The sequence below is a fragment of the Excalfactoria chinensis genome, chromosome 3, assembly GCF_039878825.1.
Source record: "Excalfactoria chinensis isolate bCotChi1 chromosome 3, bCotChi1.hap2, whole genome shotgun sequence".
Classification (NCBI taxonomy): domain Eukaryota; kingdom Metazoa; phylum Chordata; class Aves; order Galliformes; family Phasianidae; genus Excalfactoria; species Excalfactoria chinensis.
In genome coordinates this window covers 33,876,006-33,902,680 of record NC_092827.1, presented here as the reverse complement: position 1 = coordinate 33,902,680, position 26,675 = coordinate 33,876,006, and the positions used below count along the sequence as shown (strand labels likewise).

At 44.0% G+C, this 26,675-nt stretch overlaps 1 protein-coding gene across 4 annotated transcripts in view; it reads left to right on the top strand.

Moving 5' to 3' along the window:
- Positions 1–368: 368 nt before the first annotated feature.
- The window catches only part of BACH2 (BTB domain and CNC homolog 2), a 179,383-nt gene continuing 153,076 nt past the window's right edge, over positions 369–26,675 (top strand). For all 4 annotated transcript variants that reach the window (XM_072332078.1, XM_072332076.1, XM_072332077.1 and 1 more), the window contains exon 1: positions 369–580. The gene's annotated coding sequence lies outside the window, so the exon portion shown is untranslated. The remainder of the gene's footprint in view (positions 581–26,675) is intronic.

The following is a 26,675-nucleotide window of genomic DNA, read 5'->3' as shown; positions in this document are numbered from 1 at the left end:
GGCCGCGGAGCAGCAGCAGCACCAGCGCCGCCTCCTCCTCCTCCTCCGCCGCCGTTTCCGCCCGCGCCGCGCCGGGCCGCGCGGCCCCGGGCTGCCCCCGCCGCCGGCCCCGGTGCCGCTCCGGCAGCGCCGCTCCCCCCTTCCCTTCTCCTCCTCCTCCTCCTCTTCTCTCCGCTGCGGCTTTCTCTCCTCCTCCGGCCCCCGCCAGCCCCCTCCTTTCCTCCTCCTCCCTTCCCCCCTTTATTTTTTCCCCCTCACGGCTCCGGCTCAGGGAGCAGCTGCTTCAAAGCGAGCGCCATGTGATGAGCCTTCGGGTCGCGGCTTTTTTTTTTTTTTTTTTTTTTTTTTTTTTTTTTTTTTTTTTTTTTAAATTAAGCCCCCCCTTCCCCCCCCCCCCCCGGTATTTAACGGGGTGGGCCGCGTGTAGGTCGGTGACCGCAAGAGAGAGCGGTTAACAACAATTTCCAACACCATAACAATAACAACAGGCAGCAGCAGCAGCAGCGCTCCTTCCCCGAACCCCACCGGCCGCAGCTCAGCGACAGCGGCGACCCCCAAAGTTGAGCGGAGGCGCGGCGAGGTGAGTGGGGCGGCGGCGGGCGGGAGCCTTCCTCCTCTCCTCCTCCTCCTCCTTCTTCTCCACCCCTCCTCGGCTTCGAGCAGCTGTTGCGCGGGGCTGCGGTGCGGGAGCGCTGCGAGGGGAACCACGCGTTGCGTAACGGGGGGAGCGCAAGTGGTCCTCTGGGTGTACGTATCGTCTGTCTACACGCATATATACGTACCCGTGTGTGTATATATGCCTATATATACACGCGGTACTTACGTACCCGTGTGTGTACACGCATATGTGGGTAGGCATGGGCCCTGTCCCACCGCCGTGCCCACCCCCTTGCTCCCACCACCGCACACTGGGGTGCACGGGCTCATTCCGCTTCCCTCCTTCACGGTTGGCTCAGGGCTACGGTGAGATGCCGAGCACGGGCGCAGCGCGTGGCGAGGTGTGAAGTGGCAGCAGTCCTCATGTGGCACGGGCTATTTGTGGGCTATTCTGGGTGTGCTGGGAGCTGGCACCAGCCTCGTGGAGCAGAGCGTGTTCCTCGCTGCCCAGGATAATAATAAGTGGGAGCAGCAGGCAGCCCATTGGAATTGTGCGTTGGGATGGTGGAGTGGTTGTGAAAGTGTAGTTGGCTGTAGCTGAAGGTGTGTCAGTGTTCTCTCAGTACAAACCCATTTCGCTAAGGCACTGCATCTGTCTTTAAAGTTGTGCTTGTTGTAGTTGGGTGTTTGGAGTCTCCAGCTCATTTTGGGTTGGGGACTGTCTGAGGCTGTGCAGTGCTGCTGGCGGAGGTTGGCAGTGTTCAGATACATTGACATCTCCAGGTGTGTCAATGCCAAAATGCACTGAGGTGGACAGAATGAAATGGCTACACAACATGTTGGGCTGTTGTCCGTAGGGCTGTTTTAACATGTAACAGCTTTAAAGCAGTGTTTTACAAGGCTTTGTGCCTGACAGCCAGCAAGCCATAAAGTTCCCCTTCCAACGCGTGCTTACTGTGCAATTCATGAAGACTTTCCCAATTGGAAAGACAGTGATGGCTGCAATGGCACGAGTGATGCGGGCACACGGACAAATCCCCACTGGTGTGTGCCAGACCCTGCACTGGGAACAGAGAGCCAGGGCAGTTGTCTCAGTCCTCCTCACCTGGGGCACATCTGGGACATCTGCTGGTGTTGGTGTCTCGCAGGATGTGGGTGGGACACCCTCTGCTCCTCCCTGCTGTGTTTTCTGCTGGTTGTTCTGCAGGAGGAGATGGGTAGCTCCTCTTAGCTGTCTACAAGGGAAAGTTGGAGATGCTAGCTCACAGCAACAGACCAAATTCCAGTAAACAGGCATGGACTTGATGCTCCTAGCATGAGAAAATCGTGGTAAACCTTAGGCATTGTGGATGGCCTCAGAGATGTGGTGGGATTAACGAGTTTAATCAAATTCCCATACCGCCAGTGATCATATGGATTGGTCTCCGTCTGTGTGCAGTTAGTGACAAAGAGCTGGAAATAAAGCTCCCTGCAGACAATGTGTGCAGTGTGTGGCAGGAGTAGCTTGCCCTTTCTTCATCTAAAACTTTTTTTGCTCGTGTTTTTGCTCTGATAGCTGGGCTTTGTTTGTTTGTTTGTTTGTGATTGCCTGAGAGTTGCTTCCCCTAAGAAATATTGCTAGAAAAAGGAAAATGAACGATCCCACCTTTTCCAAAACATTTGGAGGAGAACACAAAGACGTGTTTTCTCATTGCGTGCCGATGATGTTCTTCGCACGTGCACAGATATTTTGTTTTTAAGAGGCATCTTTGAACGTGGCAAATAAGTGTCTGCGACTCCAGCTGAAAAAGGAGATGTGTAAGTAATACATGCAGAGTAATGATTTCAGCAGTAATGGCATTTTTGTGCAATAAGCTGTTGGTGCAAGTTGAGTAGCACTTATTATGTGATTTGTAATCAGTCTTTTGCAATTTTTGTTTAGTTCGTATGAACACGGGTTATATATACAAATCAAAGCGTGCGTGCCTTTTTGCTCAAAGGAAGGAGTGCTTCCCTGAATGATTTCTCAGTTTACAAGCTAAAGGAACGTACCTGCAGCATTTAGCCGATCCGTCTGGGGTCTGAAGGCATGGATGCTTCCATCTCTCACCTCTGGGTCTGAATTTCCATCTCTGCTGGTTCTGGGTCTGTTTTAGTGTACTCGACTGTATAGTAGTGGTTTCTGGGCTGGAGTATGTGAGAGAAAATACACAAGTCATTCCGTTTGCGTGCAGAAGAAAATCTCAATTTAAACTGAAATATAGGCTTTCTGTGAGCCCAGGTTACTCCTGCTGCTTCAGGGCTCCTTCTGACTACAAATGCTTGAAGAGAATGGGGAATGGGGCCTTTGTAGTGCCTGTCCTTGTCATTCTCTGCAGATATTTGAAGAGGTGCCCGTACCTTTTTGTTGTAGCAGCTGAATGGGCAATAGATTCCCACCCACCCCCAATAATTCCCTGAGGTTTTTCAGAATAGTGTTCAATTGCTTACTCGGCTTTTTACATAAAAAAAAATGGTCATCGTTTCTTTAAATTTAGCCAAAAGACATTAACCTTGGCAGCTGCCTGAATATTACGCATTCATCTGAAGCTCGCATTGAGAAGATGTAAAATGTATGAATGCAGCCAGCTGAGTTGCAATGTGTTCATTTTGCTTTATAGCTAGGCAGAAACATCTTTGTAGTATATTGAAAAGAGTGCTACTCACTGTGCCACGGTTGGGCTATGAATTATAATTTTAAAGCAGGCGAGCAGTGGAATGCATACCAATGTCTTTGTGGCCAGCGATGGACTTGAAGCTCCTGCATTCCCAGAAGTAATAAGTGTGGATCAAAGAGTAACCGCACATTCTGAACAGGTAAATAAAAAGAAAGAAGGGATGAAGTTCTGGTAAACCTTTGTGCTCTGTGAGTTTGCATGCACAGCCTAACACTGTCAGTCAAAAATAGGGCATGGGAGGCTCCTCTGCTCCCTGTGGTGTCACAGGGAGAGCCATAGGAAACAACCTGAGGATGACCAGCTGTGCTGAAACTGAAAAGAGGCAGCTCCTGTGAGATTTACTTCTGAAATCTGTGTGTCACTTGAACAATAACCTTCTCTGCTATGCTATTGACAGAAGAAGCAGTTATTAGGAACAGGAGAACTTGGGAATCTGCCCACTTGCCCCAAGTGGGAGATTACGTGGAAGCTGGAGGCTTGATGTTTGGTCCTGAGCTTTGACAGCGCACAGCCTTGGTGGTGATGGGTGGATAGGTTGTGGTGCACACACTCAGGGGTCTTGCTAAGAGGAGCAGGAGCTGCCTATTGCTCATCACTGTGCTCTTCTAGGCTGTACGGCAGCAGTTTTCATCTTGGAAAAGAGGCAGAGCAGTTATGTCTGTTTAAATAAAAGCAGCTAAAACAAAATGACCCTTGAGACTTCATCATAGCTACTTATTATAGCTGACAGCCACTGAGGATTGTTTTTCTGTTGTGTTTTTTTCTTTTTTTTTTTCTTTCCCCTTCATTAGTGATTGCTTTAAAATTGAAGCCTGAACTAGGAAAACAGGAACTGTGAGTGTGGAGGTGTACTTTTGGCCCGATTTGCATGCTGCCTGCTCTCTGTTTAGCAGTAGGTGTGCTGGGCGCGTGTGCGAGCAATCCAACGTGTCAGCAGTTCCTGCGGGCTGCTCCTGCTGACTCACGTGTCTGGTGCAGCCCGCAGCTCCCTGCCGTCAGCTGCCCACAGCAGGAGCATGGCAGAGCTGACCCTTCGTGCAAAGGTTGTTTTTGGTTCTCTGGTCACCGTTTCCGTTGTGGTGTCTTCCTAGACAGTCTGAAGTATGCTGCCATTCAGGCTAGCTGCTGTTTGACTGGGCGCGTTGCATGAAGTGCTGATGGGTATTGTTTGAAGTGCATCTGGATGTGACACGTGTCCAGCAGGACTGACCCTCTGGGGTTTGTTTTGTTTCTGGTTTTATGAATGGGATGTTTGATTTACCAAAAACATCCACTAATACATTGTTCCCATTTTGGATACAGCAAGACCCATATGCAAGTATTATTTTCTCTTGAGAATCACCAGCCCTACAGGCTCCTACCCCACAGCTCTTCTTTTTTTTTGCATTAGAAACCTTTGAAGCCAACAAAGGATTCTGATTAACCTTTAAAAACCTTTATCGTAGCTGTCTTTAATTTTCAGAACTTTCCTGTCTCTTAGAGCCTGGCATCAACCCCTGCAGCAGTAACACTGGCCACAGCGCGGAAGGATTCCTTCATTTGCATGAGGATGAAAACTTGCCCTCTTGTATACAACTGTTTCTTTATTTACGCTCTCCCTTCCGATTACTCATACAGATCTTAAAATGATAGCTTCTGCTGACTAGGGGCTTTTAACTGATCTCGTTAGGGCTTTTTTTTTTCCTCTCCTCCTTTCTTTTTCTTTCTCAGTCTGTCACAAAAGCCCTTACATCAGCTGAGTGAATTATCCTCCTGCGGTTCTGGATTTACTGCTACCGAGTTGTGAGATCTCAGTCGTCCTCTGTGTTTTTCTTCCTTGTTTTTTAAATCTCTAAAAACACGATAAACAAAATCAGCTGGTATAAAACGGGCTTTAATAACAAAAAGGTGAGCTCTTGTCACTTGTTTTGTTTTTAGTCAACTGCTTTGACCAGTAATGAATAGAAAACCACATTGAGAGCTTTGTAACATGTGAAGAAAATGGGTGTTCTTGGTTTCCGCCAATACAAATGACTCATCGGTATCAGTAGGGTTCCTACTTCTAATAATAAAACTGTGGAAGACCTTTAAGATTTGTGGTTTTGGCCCCCCGCTCTTAGTGAAAGGTTGGAAAATATTGCTTTGAGGTTGTGGGTTTTTTTGTTTGTTTGTTTGCTTTTAAACGTATGGAAGCTTTAATGGTTTGCTGTGCTATAGCGAATGATCGCATACCCTCCAAAAAGCCCTGATCGTATCACTGGCTGTTGTGCTAAAATCTTCCATTCTCGTTTTTCCTCAGTGCTCTGATTTCACTGTAGCCCATCACCCATGTTCAGCCTTTATGTCAGAGCTGCACATCTGGAAAATACAGTCTGGTGATGCTGAGAGTGGGGCAGGAATGGCACAACACCTCATCCTGCTGAGCTGCTGCTTTCCACCTCTTCCCCATCCTGGCCAAGAGAGAGGACAGTGATGTTGCTGTGTGACCTGCAGCACTGGTTGAGCTGGGGTCACGGCATCCGGAGAGGAAAGTAAATAGAAAATAAGAGTTGGAGGACAGATAGCAACTTGCAGGATGTGTATCATTACCTAGGAGGAAATTCAGGTCTTCCAGTACTGAAAGCGATACTGAAAAAAGGGCAGATCAGAAAGTCATCTATTAATTTCTTTATTTTTCCCCCATGCTGACGTACTTTTAGTCGCTTACTTGTGAGGTTGAAATCTTGTAGGCAGTGCATCCAGTGCAGCAAGGTAGCCCCTGCTGCATATTGCATTTAGCTTGAAACTGTAACTTGGGGACAGCCGGGTCAGCTCCTTCCATGCAAGTATAGTGTGCCCTCCATGCTGTTATACTGTATCAAGTTTTAAGTCTTTGATGCAACATATTCTACTTCAGTTGCAGCCCAGCCCCAGTATTAGGACCTGCTTCGTTGATTTATAGTGTTGCTGCATGCCTTCAAGCTGCTCGTGTTGTTACAGGATCTGAAGATTGTAACTGAGGCAGAGCTCATCTCTTCTTCTGCCTTAGTGAGAATTCTAACAATTATGAAACCTCCATGTTCACTTTGTCTTTTGGCGTGATATTAATAAGGGTTCATTGTTCCTTACAAGGATGGGATGGTTCTTTGTTTCTTACTGTTTGAAAAGCAGCGTGTGCTTTGAAAATATATATATAGGGACTAATCTACAGAAAATCTAGAGCAACCTCAGCATTGATGTCAGCTCTTAGCACTTAATGATTAAATACCTCTATATACTTAATTTGGATTTTGCTGAAATAGCTTGGATGTTTTTGTTAGTTTCTTGTGTGACTGGGCTGCTATGGAAGATCTTTGCTTCCTTCTTATTGGGAAAAGCACACTAAAAATAGAGGCGCAGAAGTCTGTGGAAATTTGACTTTGAAACATGTGAAAATCCAGTTGTTTGTTACATGGCAACAATAAGAGATTTTACTATTTTCAGATCAGTATAGAAGAAAAGGCCAACTTCCAACGTAAGGAGTTTATTTATGGACAGTTCTTACTGAAGTTCCCAGAATAATGTTCTGTAAGGATTGTAAAATACAGCATCAGTGTTTGTTCAGTGTTCAGAAGGACATGGATTTGATTTGGTGATCTGTTTTCCTCTTGTCTTCAGGAAACCTGGCTATGAGAAGTATCATGAGGATAGGGTTGTGATGTATGAGTAACCCTTCTAAATCTCATCCATGTTCTCAGTTCTGCTGACTTGGAAGCAGGACTTTTTCCCAGGTCATTGTAGGTTGGACCGGTGAAGGGGAACAAATGCTGCCACTACCTGAACTCTGTGTCTGATTGTGCTCTGCATCATCTCACCCCTTTCCTCACCTTGGCACCCACCTCATCCCACAGTGGGCCAGCTCCAAGAGCTCAACTGACAGATTATTCATTTTGTGCCTACAGTTATTTTCTTCTAGTTGAGTTTACCACAGGGTCTGGCAAGTACCTGGGCAAGGGTGAGAATGGAATTGTTTCAAATGAAACTAAAATTTGTCCAACAGCTTTTAGGCTGCACCAGAGCTCAGCATTGTGCCCCTTGTCCTGAAGGCCACCGCTGTCTTGTTTTTGCAGTGTGAGGGTGCTGCAGGGAACTGTCAGCAGCCATCTGCCCTGCAGCTTGGTGGCAAGGGGGCTTGCTGTCAGGGCATGGAATGTGTAAGTTCAGAGTCGGGCTGTTTAATTTTTGCTTTGCAACAGGCAATTGCATGAAACATTAGACAAAAACAAAACTCAGTCAAGCAGGCCTTCCTCTCCCTTCTATGTTAGCAAGCTTGTTATTCCCACCTGTTTATGGTTGCTCCTTGCCTGTTGTCTCTTATCTCATAGCTGTGACAAGCCCTTGGGACTTTAAGTTTGAAACCTAAAGGAGATGAGAGCCAGCCTGGTGACTCTGGAGTGAGTTTGTTGACCCAAGTGGCTGCAACCCACCCTGTGCCCAGAGTCCCCAGGTCTCTCTTGCAACCTCCATCTCTCTAGACATGATGGCAAGCATCTACTCTTGGAGACATTGAGGAATGGATTCAGCAGGTGATCAAAGCAGCCCTGGCTTGGATTTGCTCTGGTGAGGGAGAAAGTAGGACTCCATGCTTTGTAACAAGAGGGAGGAGTCCTTGGCTGACAGCCCTTTGGCTGAAAGCAGGAGGTCCTGCTTAGCCACGTGCTTGTTGAGTTTTACTGGGCCAGTTTAGCATTCCAACCCAGAATATGGCAAATCACCTTCCACTCAGCCTTGGCTAATTTTTTGCCAATAAGAAGAGGAGGTCCAAAGAGCAGCAGAGCTAGAGCAGGGAAGAGGTGGAAGAGCAAGGCTGGCACCTTTGCACCTGGATCCACTCAGACCACCCTGTGCTGCACCCCTATCTCTTCACAAAAGCTGTGGTGACTTTGTGCAGAGCTGAATGCAACCCATGCATATTAGGCAGACTTCTGTCCAGAGCTCTGTTAGCAAACCTGCAGATGTTGGGTGAGGTCCTTCTTTTGAACTGGGAAACTTCAGTTCTGTTTCAGCTCAACTCCAGGTATCTGCTGTGGCTGAGGTACTCCTGTGCATTGAGCTTACCTGACCATTGCATGTTCTACTCAGGGATTTAACTTCATGTCCAAAGCCCTCATTTATTCCTATAGCTGTTCTTAAATGTGTGCTGAAGGGGGGAGACATGACGCAGAATACCTGGTGTGGAAACCCCGGTGAGCTGCCAATGTGAAGCAGATGTGGGAGATGTCAGTGAGCTCACATGAATCTAAAACTGGTGATAAATGCAAAATTACTGTGTAGTTTGTCATAGCTGGAAGCTCTCAGGCAGTGTGAATATCAGCACTCTGCAAGGAAATTCATGTTTGTCTTTTTCCCCTTCTTGTTCCTCTTCATTTGTCTTATTACTAGACTAAAAGTAGAGTCAGTGATTCATTCAGTAATCTGTTTCTTGGACAGTTAGTCATCTGCCAATTTGTGTTAACTTTCCACTTCGTTCATAAAGTGAGTAATGCTTTATGCACTAACCACCAAATTCCAAGTTTAAAAAGCTGTGAGCATCATCCAAGTCATCTCCAAACTTTCTTTAAAAGAAATATATATATATATATATTTACCATTCTGTAAGATCAAAGTGGAGGAGACTTGGTCTGCCATGTGGTACAACTACAGCTTAATTGTTTTGTCTAGCCCCAGTTATTAAAGTAAAACTCAAGGTTTCAAACATAGCGCACCAGTTCTTTTCTACACTGACTTGTGTGTGACTTGTATTTCATAATCGGTGTAACACTCCTTGTTGTTCTTCACAGCGCCTATTGTCAGCCAATAAACAATGCCTCCTTATTTCCCTCCTCCACCAATTGCCCTGGCTTTATTAATATTTTTTTTCCTACCTCAATGAGCTGTGATACTATCAAGACTAATTTAGTGGAAGTTGCTTGGTCTTGCAAGGAAGACTTGGGACTGGTATTAGTTGGCTGCTGCAAATATTTCTGTTGCTTTTCATCTTCCTTTTTTTTTTTTCATGTGTGCTGTTGAAGTGTTACCTATACAGAACTCAAAGCTATAAAAGCCTTCCTATAGTGATGGAGTAGATATTTTGATCTGAAGGTGAAGCCTTCATTTCTGAAGATGAGCGCAGCACTTGTTTGAATCACTTGCAGGATTTTAAAAACTATTTTTCCTTCTGTTTTGTGGTAACCGGAGTAGTGTAAAGAGTAACAAGGTCAGTAACATCACAGGAGAACTTTATAGGAGCAAAGTCTTTACCGTCTGCTCTAAAATAACATGAAAGTTCCTACTGCAGTGCTCAGCAGCTGAAGGGCTCAAAATGAAGGATCAGCTCTCATACTGCAAGTAGTAAACACTGATACTGGAGGGGCTCTGCTTGGCTGGGTGCTTTCTCTGCAGGCACCTTTATCTACTTCTGCCTCCATTTCTGCTTCCATTTTTGGCAGATGGTCCCAGTCCTTAATCATCCAGATTCTCACCTTCTTGTAGAATCATGTACTCATAGGGTATTCCGAGTTGGAAAGGACCCATAAGGTTCATTGAGTCTAACTCCTAAGTCCAGCTTGCAGGATTGCAACCTCTGAAAGGCTTTTCCTTTCCCTCCAACTCTGCACACTTGTGAGTTTGAATAGCTCAGATAAGCTCTGGGCAAACATATCGGGGTTGCTTGTTGGAACACCTGCCTTGGAGACCTGCCCATCCCCATTACGTGCAGATTTTCCACCATTGATGGTGGTGGGTAATGCACCTGCCTCTCTCAACTGATAGTAGCTATCACGTTTCAAAATTAACTTGCTTCTGATTGAGACTAGGTTTGAGATTTTGAGTTTAATTTTTGAGAACTGATGCCAAATTGAAATTCGGAAACTTCTTGCTTCCCAGTTGCTTGAAGCATGAGCAAGAGCTTTGACCTGTCTTTGTTTGAAAAACATACAGGAGCCAACCTGTGCAAGTGCTGGTCTCCTTGCCTTATCCCAAACAAAATAATTGAATGGGAAAGGACTGTATACTGAGGGACATAAGAATCTGCAGGGTTCATGCAATGGTGTCTGTGCTGCAGCTGCAGCCTGGGGGCAGGAAGGGAAGGAGCTGTGGTGGGTACTCCATTGCTGCATCTCACCATAATTGGAATTCCTGTGCCCACCCCACCTTGCTTTTTTAGGTTTCTGGTTTAAACCTTCAGAGCATTATTTTGGGGTGGGAGGATGAAAAGGTTAAAGGCTAATGTTAGTGTGTTTCTCCATCCATTGCCTTCTGTGTACTATGGCACTCTGTTTTTTGGGACATTCCTATGAGAATGGGCACATCAGCATCCTTCTCCCAAGCCATTCACGAAGCAGGGGTGGCTGTGTGAGAGCTGTCCCCTGTGTTTATAGGGCAAGCGACTCATTCAGCCTTTCACTCTGCAGGTCTGCTCCCTCTTTGGTTGAAGAAATCCTGTGCCGTTTCCCAGGCGCAGCAGTTTGCAAATAGCTTTTCAGTGTTTGTTTTTATTTTTAACGTTCCCCACCCACAGGCACCTTCCTTTTGAAACAGTTCAGGGAGGAAAATCATTGCTACAGAAGATGCAAATTGGTCACGTAGTTTCCTCAGAAAGTTGCTCTCAGGGCAGCACTGCTGATCTCTTGTTGGAGCTCCAGCAAAACACGTTCCCTTCTTTTATTCTTTTTTCCTTAGTTTGGAGTTTATTCTGATTATTATTTTTCCTGTGGCTGCTGTTTATGGGGGTTTTCTGTGTCTGACACCTGGTGTGTGCCCTTTTCTCTCAACATTATCACAGAGAAATAATCTCAGCTGTACTGTGACATCTCAGCGTAAGAGGAAATTCAGACATTTCTCTGTCATATATATATATATATGTATATATATATATTCTCCTAACTTGTGTTCGATTGCTAATGGAAAGTTCTGGTCAAAAGGGCACAATATCTTTGCTACGTGCTTCATCTGAAAACCACAGCTCCCGACACACAGCGGTACCCCGCTTACTTGCTTTTTCCAACACCGTGTGGGTGTGGGGAGATATACTTGTGGGGGGAAGGGGAACAGAACAGTGGGATGGAGGTCTTTCTCTTGGCAGTATTTCTGTTTTTCCTTTAATAAAAAGAAAAGGAAAGCCCAACTATCTACAAAGTAGGCTAATCATTGCCCAAAGGCTTGATACTCGCACTCCGTGTGTGCATCCATATATTCACACCACTATCTGCTGTGTGACTGGAAAGCTCATGGGAGCACATCAGCTCCTTCTGAGATGTCTGCGGGTGGTGGGGAGAGAGGATGTGTGGGGTGAGGGCTGGTGCCCACGTCCTTTGGGTACTGCAAGGCACTGCTGTTGGCTGTGGTGGTGGCAGCTTGCCCCTGCTCCTGCTGATTTGCTGCTGCAGGTTTGTGATTGAGGCTGTGGTTTAATGTGCCCTTTTTTAGGCATGCAGAGAGTTTAAAGTTATCTAGCATTGCATTTCTTCCCTTTTTCTTTCTTCTCTTAGAAGCCATGAAACATAACAGTACTTAAAAAGAAGAAACTGGAACAGGTTGCCCAAAGAGACTGTGGATACCCCATCCCTGGACGCATTCAAGGCCAGGCTGGATGTGACTGGAGAGCCTGGTCTAGTGGTTGACAACCCTGCACGTAGCAGGGGGTTGAAACTTTATGATCATTGTGGTCCTTTTCAACCCAGGCCATTCTGTGAAAAAATGCTTTAATTGATCACTACTGATCAGCTCTAAGAAAGCATTTTTTGCCCTTTGGGGGGAGTTTTTTAAAATTTAATAATTTAATAGCCTTATAGTTTTAAATACATAATACACAATGCTGTGAACTATAAAGCAAAATAAGAAGAAAGCTTAAATACCTAGAAGTTGTGAAGAACCTCCTCAAACAAGAAGCCTTTCTTCAGCTGGACCCCAAGAAACTTCATGCTGGCATCTGAAAACATAGATTTGTTTCCTTGCAATTTTAAAATATTTACCCGAGGGTCTGTTGTTTTCCTAAACCATTCCCATGCTGTGTTTAACTCCTTGGATGTTTGCTGAGTGTGCTGCACGTGTGATGTTACAGTTCAGATGAGGTATTGCAGCCTAGTGAGCTATTGCTGTCCAGCTGATGATGAAGAACTTCCCACAGAATGGGATTGAATTTTCCTGCTCCCCTTCTTAGGAAAGAAGAGGAGGGTATTTATACCATAGAGGAGCTTTAAATGCCTCATGAGCTCATGGTGGACACAAGTTCCAAGCATGCTGCTTCGGGGGGAGCTGTCAGAAGTAGTTACAAAGTGCCCAGCAGTGGTGTATAGCATACTTTGTGCTACTTGTGTCTCCTTGTATCTCGCTGTTAATTGGGACCTCAAGAAAAGAGCCCAGCAGTCATCCTGGATAGAGTATTTGACTCTTGAAAACACTAACACACAAGTATTACGAAGGTGTTCAGGCATGGTACATACTTTATAAAGGAATAACTGCAGGGAAGTCTAATGCCAACAAAGATGTTGTAAGATACGTTAATCGTTAGCAGTGTAATCTGGAATTAAATTTGTTTAATTTGGGAAATGATGTTGAAAGTCTTGTAGCTCTTTGGCTCATCACCTGCAGAAATGCTGCCTGTTTTCTCCTGTGCATTATTTGCTTTTGACACGAGGTGTCCATTCTCTGTGACCTTTGCAACTGCTCACCAGAATATTTCTGTAGGGCAGACCTTCCAGATGCTCTCCCTGAGAAGCAGAGGAGCTGTAGGACAGTTCAGGCAGAAGGCACCAGCTGTTCTTAAGAGGGTTTGATGCTCTCAGGTGAGCCTGGGGGTTGGCAACCCTATGGGCTCCCTCCATCTTGGTGCTAGCAAGGTGTTGGCTGGTCCTTGTCCCAGAAAAGCCCTTGCACCTCTGCAGTGATGCTTTCTTTGGGTATAGTCAATGAACTCTTCAAGGAATGACTGACCACTCTGTCATTTAGGTACTGTTTGCAAAAAAATAAAAGAACAAGGTGAGGGCAATTAGCTGAAATAGCTGTAAATGTTGTGTGCAGCTGACAGATTGGAGTCATTGGATTAGGCAGTGATGGAGAAAGCAATGCAAAGCCAACAAGTAGCTGGAAAAAAAATCAGAAATTTCATAAAGATCACAAGATGGGAAGAAAATCAGAACCCTCTCCTCTGTCACATTGGAAAGGGGGAATGTGTCATTAAAACTCCCACGTCAAAGTAAATGCTGTAGGAAGTAAAACATACCTGCTTTCTCTGCAACTTCATTTTAGAATGAACTCTTTGCCAAAAAAGAACTGCTTGCATACAGGAAACCATGTTTTTGACTAGAACATACAGTAAAAAGGGTGGGGTCCTTTATTGTATGAAAGCAAAAGGAGTGGATATGCTGCAGGGGATCATAAGTGAATCTGTTACTGTACTCCTTTTTTTTAAGGTGAGTCCAGAAGGTTTTGGTGCTATTGGTACAGTGGTGAGGCTTGGCTAGTTGGCATGACAGCTACAGCATGCCTTTTAAACTCTGATATTTTCATAGAATCATAGAATTACCCAGGTTGGAAAAGACCTTGAAGGTCATAAAGTCCAACCTCAGCCTAACCAGTACCCTAACTCTAACAACCCTCTGCTAAATCATATCCCTGAGCACCACATCCAAACGGCTCTTAAACACATCCAGGGATGGCGATTCAACCACCTCCCTGGGGAGCCTATTCCAGTGCTTAACTACCCTTTCTGTAAATAAGTGTTTCCTAATATCCAACCTAAACTTGCCCTGGCACAACTTGAGGCCATACCACCCAGTTGTTTGTGTGGTACTTCTTGGTTTTGTTTTGTTTTGTTTTTTAATTAAAAACAACAATAAATAGGGATAGGAGCTTTAAAAACCTTAAATCCCCAACACGGTGTAAATATTTAGTCTGGCTTGCAGAAGTGGTATTTTGAGCAGAGGCACATGAAAAATGCAGTTCTAATTTGTTTTGTTTTTTAGAGGTCCTACTGGTCGACATAAATGAAGCAGCTCAAGATCTCACCGTGGTTGCAAGCTGGCAGAAAAATTAGCACCACACTTTCCAGTGGAAGCAGAACAAAAATGTCGAGACTGCAAATTAAATTGGAAACAGCTCTTAATTTCCCCTCTCCTCCTCCTCCCCCAAAGGATGAATGGCTTACTCTTTTGGATGGAACTTTGCGTAGTGACTCATAGTTTTATATGGATTAGTGTGAATATGTAGGTGAGGGAGACACTAGTATCTGAGAAACTATAATATAGTGTCTAGAAGTGTCCTGGAACACAGAATAAATGAACGTTTGGACTTTTTCTCTTGCTGAATTAATGGAAACACAAGTGCAAAATATCTTCCTTTATTCCCTCCCTTCTCAGTTGTGCTTGGTAGCTACAGAGTAGGTCTGTGGTGCATAGAGAGCATGTGGATATCAATAATTAAGGTTGCCACTGAAATAAGAGTAACCTCTTAGCCATGTTTGAAGTATGAGTGTGCAGAGCACCAGGAGTGAGATGGTTCAGGCATCTGCAGTGGATGGTTACCTCTGTCTGGTAACTTAGGGAGAGAGTGTGGATTTGCACAGGACTTCTGCAGTGGATTGAGGAGTTTTCTGTCTCTGGGCTTTTGTTTCACCTTTGCCTCTTTGCCTCTTTGCTATGAATCCACTTGCAACAGAATAGCTATAAATGCAACCAGTATCAACGAAACAGGTAAAAAACAAGCAAACTTATTTTTTAGAAGGTGTTTCAAACTCAGCCTTTTCGTTTTGTTGCTCATAAGCAAGCTCACATTCAAGTGGGGAAAAAAGATAGGGGGACAGGAAATTTGTGGTAGAGGATTAATAAGATCAAACAAATGGGAAAGTGGAAACATGTTGAAGTGGTACTGATGCAGAGGTGCAGTAGGGCCTGCATCCTTAGCTGTTTTACCTTTTCAGTCCACATCACTAGGGGAAAAGGGAGTAAATGTTCTTCTACGTGGAGCGCCCTCTAAGGGCAAGAGTGAGAAAGAAATGTGTTCTAATGTCCTTGTATGGTAGTCGTGCCTTAAAGAACTCCCCGCTTTGATCTGGCAAATCTTAGGTAGTTAGGACCTCCTTTTTAGATTTCACCATAACTTCAGCATTTAATTGTGTGGAACTTATTTTCATATCTTAGACTTGGAGATCTTTATTGTAGTAGCATAAGATTTGTTATTAGGTCAGAGGTCTGAAAATCCTGAGGCCAGTCCTGATCTCTTAGCCTCTTCATTTCCCTGGGAGTGTGGTGCTGATCTTCCCCTGGAGCCCTGGCTGTGGATTCTTCTCCTGCATTCTTTTTAGGAAAAACCTTTTTGCTTCATTCAAGCAAGAGGCCAAACAAGGCCTTATTCTCATGGTGCCACAATACCCTGGGAACGTTTTCTGGAGAAGGGGAAATGCATTTACATTAAAACCACACAAGCACCACCAACAAAAAGAAGCAGCCGCTTCTCATATAAGTGGGGGGGAATCCCACAGTGTCTTCAGAGAAATAGACTTATTTGGTAATGTGTATGTCTCTCAGACCTCCCACCATCAGATGCTACGGAGGTCTGACTTCCATTTTGAAACTAGTACCTGGCATGGGATAGTTATACTGAAGTCTTATTGCTTAGAAACCCAAACATGGAGAAACTGAGAATTCATGTAGTTTGGTTTAATTTCTTGAAAAGAGATTAAAACTCCAGTGTTTATCTTGGATCCCCAATGCAAGGAGCTGGAGGGAGCAATAAGAGTATTTTATGATTAATGAGCCTTTCTGCATATGTTTCTCATGCCTCTTGGCGCTTAGTAGTCCCAGTGACCTAGCTTTTTATTTTGTTTTTCTCCTGTTGGCATTCTCATTAGTTGTCTCCTGAGATGCAGAATCCATCCTCAACCAGATAGTCTCTCAACTATGTAGATGTGGGCTGGCTTATTCTCCCTTTGGCTCTTCTGGTCAAGTAGGTTAGTGTTTCTGTCCCCTTCCCACATTCAGATCTTTTTCTTCCCTGCTTTAGCACAGAACAATTCCTACAACATAGAAAACCATCATGCTTGCCTTGAAAGTGAGACCTGATTGAGACAGGGAGAAGTGTTGCACTGAAACTGTCAGCCAAACTGAGAACAGGTTATTCTGGATGCAGTAGTTGTAGTTTGGTGCAAGTCAAGTCTGCAGTCCAGCTGGTCCCCATGCTTGGTGGTCCTGGCCACCGAGGCTGCCTTGACAGCAGTGTAGACATAGCCAAAGGCAAAAAAAAGCCCATGGGAACTGCTCTTCAACCTTTTTTCTACATTCTCAGGGAAGAAGAAGCCTAAGATAACAGCAAATGGTTCCTGGCACTAACTTACATGTGGAAGGCGAGAGGGGGAAGAAAGTGTTGTAGGCGACCCAGGGGATCCCAGTGTTGCAATCAGAGTTTTTTCCCCTTTTGAACTAGTTTTATGGATCTGAGTGATTTTTATGGATAGGGGAGGAGTCTGACGTAGCATACAGGACCGATCCTTTATCCAGAACAGTGAGAAGAACATCTGATATTGAAGATAAGTATTTATCCCCTCAGATGAAGCTCTCTCAACTGGTGGCAGGCCATGTATGGCACATCAATAGATCTGCCTCCCTTGAGGTTTCTCTCTGCAGCTGCAGACCATGTGCTCCTGCGTGTGCGTGCTTACCAAGCATGCAGAGGGGAGTATTTAACCAGCTGCAACTCAGTGAATAAGTGTAGGGGAAATGATTTCCCTTGGGCAGAGAAACTCCATGCTGGAGTAGAGGCCTAGCTTGGCAGGCCCTCCAATACATCAGGTATGCTGGGGACCTGTGCCATCACTCTTGGTCACCACCCAAACTGAAAGAGGTATTCTCAGTTGCCAGGTCCCTTTGAAGAAGTCTTAGGTGCTTTACGACTTCATTCACATCACTACTCAGCCATCTGTGTTGTCTCCTCTGCCACCTCAACCAGCCTGTGAACTGCCTGTGTAAGGAACACAGGAGCGGAGAGCCTGAGTGTGAACCGATGTCTCTGTGGGCTGATTGGAAAACTGGGAATGGCTGCAAAATAATGGTGTGCTACAGATAGGCAGCAGTAAGCCAGGAACTCAAGCATAGTAGAACATGCTTTTGCTCTTCTGGCAGGAGGGCTCAGGCTTCTTTGACTGCCTTCCTCCTTACCTGGAGAGCGGTCAAAACAGCAGGAAAAAACAGAAGTCATCTGATCCCCCTGCTGGAGGCCCTTCTCCTTGCTTTTGCCTTGCTGAAGAGGCAACTGTGAAAGCTTCCCCCATTTGTTCCTAACTCTTCTTTTTTGGCTGCTGCTGCCTAAGCGATTTTAGTTTATACCAGTCTGTTTTCCTCATATGCAGGCAGTTTGTCTACATAGTAAATATTTTTATATTTTTTGTCTTTCTCTGACTTCCATCTACTGCACACCTGTTGTTCTTCTTTTTTGTTGTTGTTGTTTTTTAAACAGTGATGTGTGTCATTTAACTAATTGTGCTTAAATGGAGGAAGTCAGCGAGTAGGGGGAGGACTTTGAGTTCACCAAAGCCATTCAGGAAAAGCAGCTTTGTTTCTATTCTACATACATCCTTATTCCACCCCACACTTGATTAGTATGTGGAGCACTGATGAGCACCTGACATGGTGAGGTCTGCCGTGTGTGTGAGTGGCTGGGTACTCATCACAGATCCTACAGAATGAAGCATGCCCCAGCATGCATGGCAGAAAAAGTGGCCGAGCTTAATTTTTATGGAAATAAATAAATAAAAAGCTGTAGAAGTTTACAGGAGCCTTGGTGAGCAATCCAAAGGAGCTGGGCTTTGTTCAACAGAAGTTGTTGGAGAACATCACTGACAGCCCTGTGCTTTGGGATATAACAACCTCTTAGAAGTTAGTTTCCAGCAGAGCAAGGAGAACAGAAAAAATGGCATAGGGAAAGTGTTCTGATGTTTGATCAGTGTTAGTTTCTTATGCCTTGCTCTGAAGCCTCTGTATAGCTCCACTGTCTGAGGCTGATAATGGGGCAAACCACAGATGTGATCTGGGAAGACATTTTCTTGTGTACAGAATAAACCATCATCATACAGCTACAGTTAAAAAAATTCCAGTACTTCCTTCTCATGATATAATTGGAAATTCTATTTAAAAAGCATGTAAATCAAAAGTTTGTGGGGAGCACATTAGAAATTAGTTAAACTAAGGGCACGACATAACAGCCAACAAGACATTAGATGACAAAGTGAAATAGAAAAGGGGCTTGCCATTGACGTGATCATGAATACACCACATTGATCATCACCGATCCAGAACCCCATATCCTCCAAATGAATTAGAAGAACTACAGTGAACGCAAGGGCAAAAGCTAACATATAGGATGGCTAGAACCATGCTTTAAACTCTGAAACACTTAATGAACTCCTGGTCTACTGGTTGGGGACCTTGCCTGTCACCAGGCAGCTGAAACTAGATGATCTTCGAGCTCCTTTTCAAACCAGACCATTCTATGATTCTACGAAATGAACAATTTTTAATCAGTTTTCTCATAATTCTATTAATTGCCCAGGAACAACACTGTTTAAAAAACAGCTGCTCATAAATACGTAGTGAGATCTCTGTGCTCTGAGCAATATTATACTGCTCTGAAAAACTTATGGTATAGTTGATCCTGATCATGCAAAACAACAGAGAGGTGGAATGGTAAGTTAGATGTAACACTCCAGGTGAAAAGAAGGATGTAGTTGGTCTAGCAGTGTTTGTGTAGAAAAACCAGCCATTAGGTGTAATGCTTCTGGTAGGTTAAGGGGAAAGAAGAGAGGATGGATCAAACCATAATATGGAAATAAAGTGTGAAAATGAATATTAGCTGTTGAGTCCCACAAGGAATACACCTATTTAGTTTATAACTATGTTGTTAATATATATATTCTATATTTCTTGCAAAGTAGTGGCTGTACTATTTCTAATGTGCTATGCCTGTGATTATCGTTAGGGGAAAACCCGTATGTAGTAGATTGTTTTAGTGGGCACAGATCCTTACTTGAGTTGCAGATGTGTTTTTGACAGGGCATGTGTTTGGACACTGCGGGGAGTTTTATATTGCAATTGTCCTCGTTGCTTTAGTGGATAAATTTAATACTGCTAAAATATTGAGCAGCAACACTGTGCTTCATTGTTAGACTTGCTGACCTTTGCCTTTAGTTGGAAAGAGGGCAGGAAATCTGCGTTTCCTAAAAGCTGCCTGAAGTCATAGAAGAAAACCCTATCCCTTATACACACAGTGTACAAAATGACCTCTCAGTGCAACCAGAAATAACTGTGGCCACACGAAAGCCGTGCGGAGGCTTGGCTGTTGGAATTCAGCAATGAGAAGAAGCAATAAACAACAGGGAACAAGATGTTAACATTGGTTGTGTCAGATATGTAAACTCACGTGGATTGTAGTGCATCTGTGACTCGACTCTTGTCAGAGTAAATGTGAGCCTATGGAGCAGATGTATATGCATTGCTTCAGAGGCAAGATCCAATGCAGAGAGAAGAAAGATAATCTAGGGCAGCATACACAAAAGGGAAATTGAAGCCGTCGCCTCTTCTCTGACTCTTGGACTGTGTTAGAAAACAAAAAGCAATCCAGAATGGTGAACGTGAAACATCTCAGCCTGTCTTGCCAGTTGGAGAACTGCTAATAATGTTTATAGTCTTGGAACAAAAGGCTACAAAACAAGTTACTTAAGAAAAGAATCCATCATTCTGACAAAAATAGAGCTTTCAGCTATGTTTTTTGTGCATGTGTGTGTGAGCCTCCTTTTCTCCATCCAGTCAATCCTGTTACTGAATAAAACTCTAGAAATCAAGTTAACAAGATTAATGTCTGTAAATATTTGTAAAACCTATGTGTTACACAGTCTTTTTAAATGAGATTATCTTGTGTTTATAATACTTACTCGTATTTTGTGCCCAGTCTGGTCTAAAATTGAATAGTTTTCATTAATTTTCTTGCTTGTTTAATTTCATGCTTAAACCAATAAGTTACAAATCTGCATGACTGCCCACTTATTGTTACACATGGAATAATTGCGTTGAGTCACTGCTTATGGACTCGGATTGCCACAGGGTATTAATACTTGGTATTTAAGCAAACGTATTTATCTGAAAGCTGGCTCATTGGTCTGCAGAATGCAGTGTTAACTAAGTGATGTTCAGCCTCGGAAGATTATGGGTAGGAAATACACTATGTGATCATTAATAACACCTAGATTTCTTGTCTTTTCCAAGGTTGTTATCTGCTGAATACAGGAAAATGAATGTATGCAAATGAATTTGCAGTATGTTGGCAACTTTTGAGCTATCTGTAAAAACTACGTTGTGTGGCATTTTGTAGGAAATACCGTATCATTGCAGTTAAGCTTTGAGAAAAAGATTTGTGTGTTGGTCTCTTTAAAAGCCTCCTTTTTCTTTCCTTTGCCTTTTTTTTTTCATCCCAGTATGTGTCTGTTTTTTGTCTGTGCTCTGTCTTGAATGTCTTGTTTAACCAGAGGAGAATTTGGGAGTACGCAAGCCAATAATCAATTCCCTTCATACACTGGAAGATTCATTTTTTCCTGTCCAAGTTTATTTCCACTGTTTAGTCCAAGTGTTTAGTTCCAAACACTGAAGAGGGGTATTATTTTTTTACACAGTGAAGTTTTCCTCTGTGACAGAAATAACCCCAGGGAAACTGACATTTTGAAATGGCATTTCACCTCCATTTATTACACTGGTGTGGTTCCAGGTACCTGCTGGAGTATGTTTTACACAAGGAAAACAAATAATAAAGGAGGGTGGTAGCTGTTGGCTTACTTGCACTTTCTGCTGAAGGGCCTTCTGTCACTACAGCTGGAAGCAACTGATGTGCTGCAAATTCATAGTACAGGTGAGAGCAGATTCTCTTTCTCAGCGGGTGTGAGGCTGCTCAGCAACTTGGTGGTGTGCGTGTGTGCCGGGTAGAGCCCGCAGAGCTTGCTTTCCAAAGCAGAGGTGTATGTTTTCATGTAGAGCTTTGTCAGAACTGATATTTGGCTCGTAGCATAGTTTGCAGACCCTTTGCAGTCTAGAAATTCTCACTTTCACGATTACTGGTTACCTGTCAGCAGCAAACCGGATTTCATTTTTCATGGGAGATGCATCTGCACGGTTCTAAAGACTGCGGTAGAGCAAACTTCAGATTGGAAATCAGATTAGTTTGTCAGACAGAATAAGCATGTGGCAGAGCTGCACTGAAGGAGTCAGGTGGCACTTCACTGCCAAAAAGGTAGGGAAGTTTTCTGTAATGTATCACTCTTTCATTATAGTATTATTTACTGCCTTTGAGCATAGCTACTGCCAAATCTTGTTTGCTAGCTTCCTGTTGCTGCAATTACTTGGAATATCCAGATGAAGCACTGCTAATCAGAGCCCACGTATGGCAGCTCAGTATTTTGTGTTTCAGGTGGTGTTTGTCTATGTGTTGTCTTTATAAAGGTTTCTTTCCCTTTTCAACATATGTATTAAAATCAGAACACTGGAAAAAGGACTGGAGAACATCATAGTTATAAATATGCTTTCATTTTTATTCGATTTGATGATCTCTTGTTATCCACCCAAAGAATGTTTTGGTAAACAATACCAATTGTATAAGGAATGTAGAGGAATGAGTACTTTCCCAACAGAGGCTTAAATATTTTTTTCCCAACTGCATTAGACTTTTTAATTTAAGAAAAAAAAATAAATCAGGTTTTAAGTACTGTACATTATTCTTCACAGGGATAATACTTTGCGCATACTGAGATGTATTATACACATGTCATTTGTTCCTGGGCACCAGTATAACATACGTGGGTGTCAACTGCGTATCGCTGTGGTTTTTAACCAATTTATGATAGTTTTGTTCTGATGCAGAGCTTAAGAGTGCTAGAATCAGGATTGCCACCCACTTTAAATGTTGTTGTTAGCAGATAGATAGCTTTTATTTCAGTCACTTAAAAAATTTAACATTGTGAAGGTGTTTTAAAAGGTTTGTGTCTTTTTAAAGAAAGTTTTATATTTCATCTGGATAGTATCTACCGGTGCTGGTGCTGGAGATCGTTCTCCTGCGACAGCAGTGCGTGTGTAGGATTTGACTGTGTTAATTAATTAACAGATTCCACTGAGCTCTTGGACCTCCTAGAAGAGCAGGGTCATCCCTGTTAAGCACTTGAACAGGACGTGGCCAAACGAGCAGCGGCATTCAGTCAAAGCTCACACTGATCCTCTGGATTAAGTCCAGGGAGCCCATCATTTCTAGGAATACACGTGTTGCATCGAATGCACTTACATAAGGACTGCACGTGTTAACAGCCCCGAGGGCAAGTAATCCATGGGATCTCTAGCAGCAGTTCTGGTGAGGGACTGGCAAGTTCATGCTCAGGAGAGGTCCAGATGAGGTGGTGGGGCTCCACAGCTTGCTCCTTCCTGTTTGTAAACAGCAATCTCAAGCTTTCCTTCTCCAGCAGTGAGGTTGAGAGGATGTGAAGCGTGGCCAGTGCAGTCCATGTGAATATTTCTAAAGGAAACTAATAAGGCTGCATGCACTGCTGCTTTTGCCTCCAGTCAGCTCTTTGACTGAATTTAACTTGAAGATGAGAGAAGAGGATGCAGCCACAAGCATGCACACACAAGCTTGTAGAGAGATGAATGTTCCAAGGGAAAAAATGCCCAGAGTAAATTTGTAGTGTGTGTAAACAAATACATCATAAACATTCGGTGCCTGCTTGTTACTTTATTTGGTAGGTTACCCTGTATATTGTCTAGTGGCATATGCAAAATACTTACAAATGCTGGGCTTGAACTTTTGGGATCTTCTCAAAGAAATGGGCTGAGATTCTTCATTCTTCTATATGCATAACATGGAGGCTACCTGCCTTCCTGGGGCTTAGTTGATCCTATAGTTAAGTTCAAAGAGAAGAAACACCAAACAGGATGGTGTGACCTACATCTGCTGTGGTGAAGATGATAAGGGAGGAGGTGTTTTGGACCTTCTGGAGAGAAAAGGCCTCATCCTGTGAGGGAAAGGCCAGCATGTGGAGGGGGAGGACAGCCTAGCAGCAACCAGAGGGTTGCTGGGGGAGGCTGGCTGGCACTTTGAGATGTTGGCAGCCTGTTCCTAAAAGCAAAAAGAGCAAAACAGGTGGAGGTAAGTACACAGGGTATCTCAGTAAACCTGTTGGCTTTAATCAGCTTATGAAAAGCGAGCTGCATCTGCAATGTGCGTGTGTCAAGCTTGCAGGGTAAGCCCTGGTGTGGGTGTACATGTGGCTTTGTGTCCTCCCTGGATGCCCCGGTGGCCCAGGTATCCTCTGATCAACCTGCTGGGAAGGGAAAGCCTCACTACTGAGTGTGATTAGCCTGAGTTTCCTGAGCACCTGGAAAACTGCATGTGGTGACTGCTTGAGGTGAATTCAGAGCTACGTTCAGGACAGATTACCATCACTCCACAGAATTAGTAGCACAAATGCTTGCATGCCTCTTTCTACTTTGCTGAGCACGTTTCTTTCCTTAGGGGCTTTGTTACCTTCTCCTTAGTCCCCGCTGACTCTTTATTTATTTTTTTTTATGTTCCTCATCCCTCTGAAGAAGACAAAAGACTATAATATTAAAAGATAATTTCATTGGGAAGAATACAGTTTTTCCTTGTGCAAATTAAAATAATGTTCTATGATAACTAGCACATGGGAAATGATTTACTGCAAGTAACAACTTTGGGCTAAATGATGGATCTGTATATGTTGTGTATAACCCTTGCAGTTTTTCGAGGCTGCAATAGAAAGAGCCTTAATCATGCAAGAACAGTGATCACTTTCCAATGTTTTCAGGTCTCAAAATGTGAACATCAAACAGAAGAACAACGAAAAAAAAATCTGAAATTCATCAGCCATTTGCATTGAAGTTTGCCAGGTCCCACACTGTAAATGTGGTGGTACTTCAAAGCCTATGACAATTCCATTAAAAAGATAATAATCCACATCCTCTTGAAATATTAACATAGGAGGAAAACAAAGGAATAGGCTCTTTCAGCATCTGTGATGGTGCAGATGATGTCTTTGTCATCTTGAAGCTGTACCTAAAGCTGAGACACAAAATCACAGCATTTCATTATCACCAGACTTCCTACTGTCTCCTTTGAATGTAGTTAACAAACTGTACTTTTTACCCTCCTAACGTAAACTGTTTGTGTGGACAGGCGGGGCTCAAACTGGGGCACAGCTGTGCTGGAAGGAGATCTGATACCTTACGGCTAAGTAGAGAACTGGGAGTTACCATGGGACTGCCAGGTCCAAGAATGCAGTTGCAGGATCCTTGCTGATGGGAAGCATAATTTAACAGGAAGCCCTTCAGTGAACCCACTGTACCTTGAAAGAAATGAGTGTGTGGAGAACTGTTGTTTTGTCTGTCCTCGTACAGTTTTGGTATATGCTGGAGGTTGCTTTCTAGAGCCCATTTAAGATCCATCCATACACTTGCTTTATTCTTGTGTGCTGTGGAAGAACTAAAATTTTGGATTTGCAATTAAATCTGAATCGTTGCCGAGTGTTTGCTTAAGCCTACTTGGAGCCTGAGAGGACAGTGCTGCTGTGGACCCTGGTGCCCTTTCTCAAAGTGTGCTAGCAGGGAGGGTGACCTCAAGAGGTCCCAGGAGTAGAGGCAGTGTTGGTGCCTTCTTGAGTCAAACCAAGCCCAAAGAGGTGAAGTTGGCTCCCCAGCACAATCAGGGTTTCCTGGTGAGCACTGATGAGGCACTGTGATTCTGCTGCCTGTGCAGCTTGTACAATAGGTGTTTCCTTAGGGGAAAGGATGTGTCTGAAATGAAAAAAGCCTGGTAGTACCAAAGCTGCAAGTATACAGTGGGCTGGCAGCACGCAGGTGTTGTTATCTCCTAGCAGGGTTCAAGGACTGTGCATAGGTGTTACTTCTTCTGGTGGTGTGAGTGATGCACAGGCACTCGTGCCTTGTTCCTCCCTGTCCACTTTACCAACATGACTGTTCTGCAAGCAGCTTCTCTCACTGTGGCATTTCCCATCTCCTGCATTGCAATGTCTGAGTTTGAAATATCTTGGTGCTGATTATGCAAAACACCAGCTTTTCATCTCCACATCCTTTTGTGTGAGCCCTGTGTTGAGTTCAGTATGGATTTAATAGTTTTTGAATATTGTATGTTAATTGCTTCCAATTTTCTATTGCTTAATCTCTTGGCCACTTCAACTCAATTACTGCTCTAGCTGTCCTTTTCTGAAATGTGTAATACCTGCTCTGTTTTTTATTTTTTTCCCCCCTCAGTTTCATTTAAATACCTGATAGCTTAAGTAAACCTTGCCTGGTACATTTTGCTTAAAATGACAGATTCCCATTAAATCAAATACAGGAGTTTGTCTAGTTAACAGGGAGACTGCGTAGCACTACTGAGTGGAAAATATACTGGATTGTAGCCTACAGCATCACAATGAGATTGGTTCGTTTCTTGTGGATTATTACATATATCAGGTTCTCAAAATTATTTACTACTGCTCTTCGTGCTGCGTTTCCTCATGGGAAATGACCTTTCCAATTCCCCTAGATATTAGTTTTGTTGAGGAGAAAAAAATCTTCTGCTTACTGAAGTTGAATGGGAAGGTGCCTCATCAGAAGGCAGTGAGTAGCCTGTCTGCCAGGGTGAAAAATGTATCAAGGTGGCACAGTGCTTCAGCTGAGACTCTGATGTTTATACAGGCTTTCTTTGAGAGGAGCAGGAGCTGCTGCTGCTGGAGTCCCTCTGAAACACAGTGCTGAGAGTCCTTGTGTTCAGAAGAAAGCTCCTGCCAGAGGATGGAGGGGGAGTTTGGAGGTCCTGGGAAGTTGGTGTGGTGGGGGCAAGGAGGCTGAGTGGGTGATGGTGCACTGGGTCTGGGCCTTTGTACAGAGCTTGAATCCCCCTGGTGTGTGGCACTGTGCCAGTTCTTCTGAGCTTATCCTTCAGGTAGCAGAAGATGAGCAGTTTCTGCCTAAAAGATGTGAGAGCCAGACCAGACAATAGATAAGGTGGGAAGTGTCCTTGCTGTACTGTCTGGCTTTTTGTTTTTTTTTTTAATAAGGAGGTTGTGCTCAAGCAGAAGCACAGGGATGCCTCTGCATAGCCTCAGACTACTTACTCCCTGACTTGCTCTCCATGCAAATCCAGATCCTGCTGTTTACCTTCCCCAGAGAGTACTTGGCTGTCACAGGGATGAGCCTATATAAAGCCTTGTGAGAGTAAATGTGAGATCTGTCAGAGATAGTACAAAATGGTTTCTTAATGAGTCTTTGCTGCAGTATTTCACAATGGACCTTTGCAAAAGTATGAGAAGCATTCACCTGGGTGGCTTAACATCCTCTGTGGGGCTGGGAGCGGCTTCTTGGCCTGTGG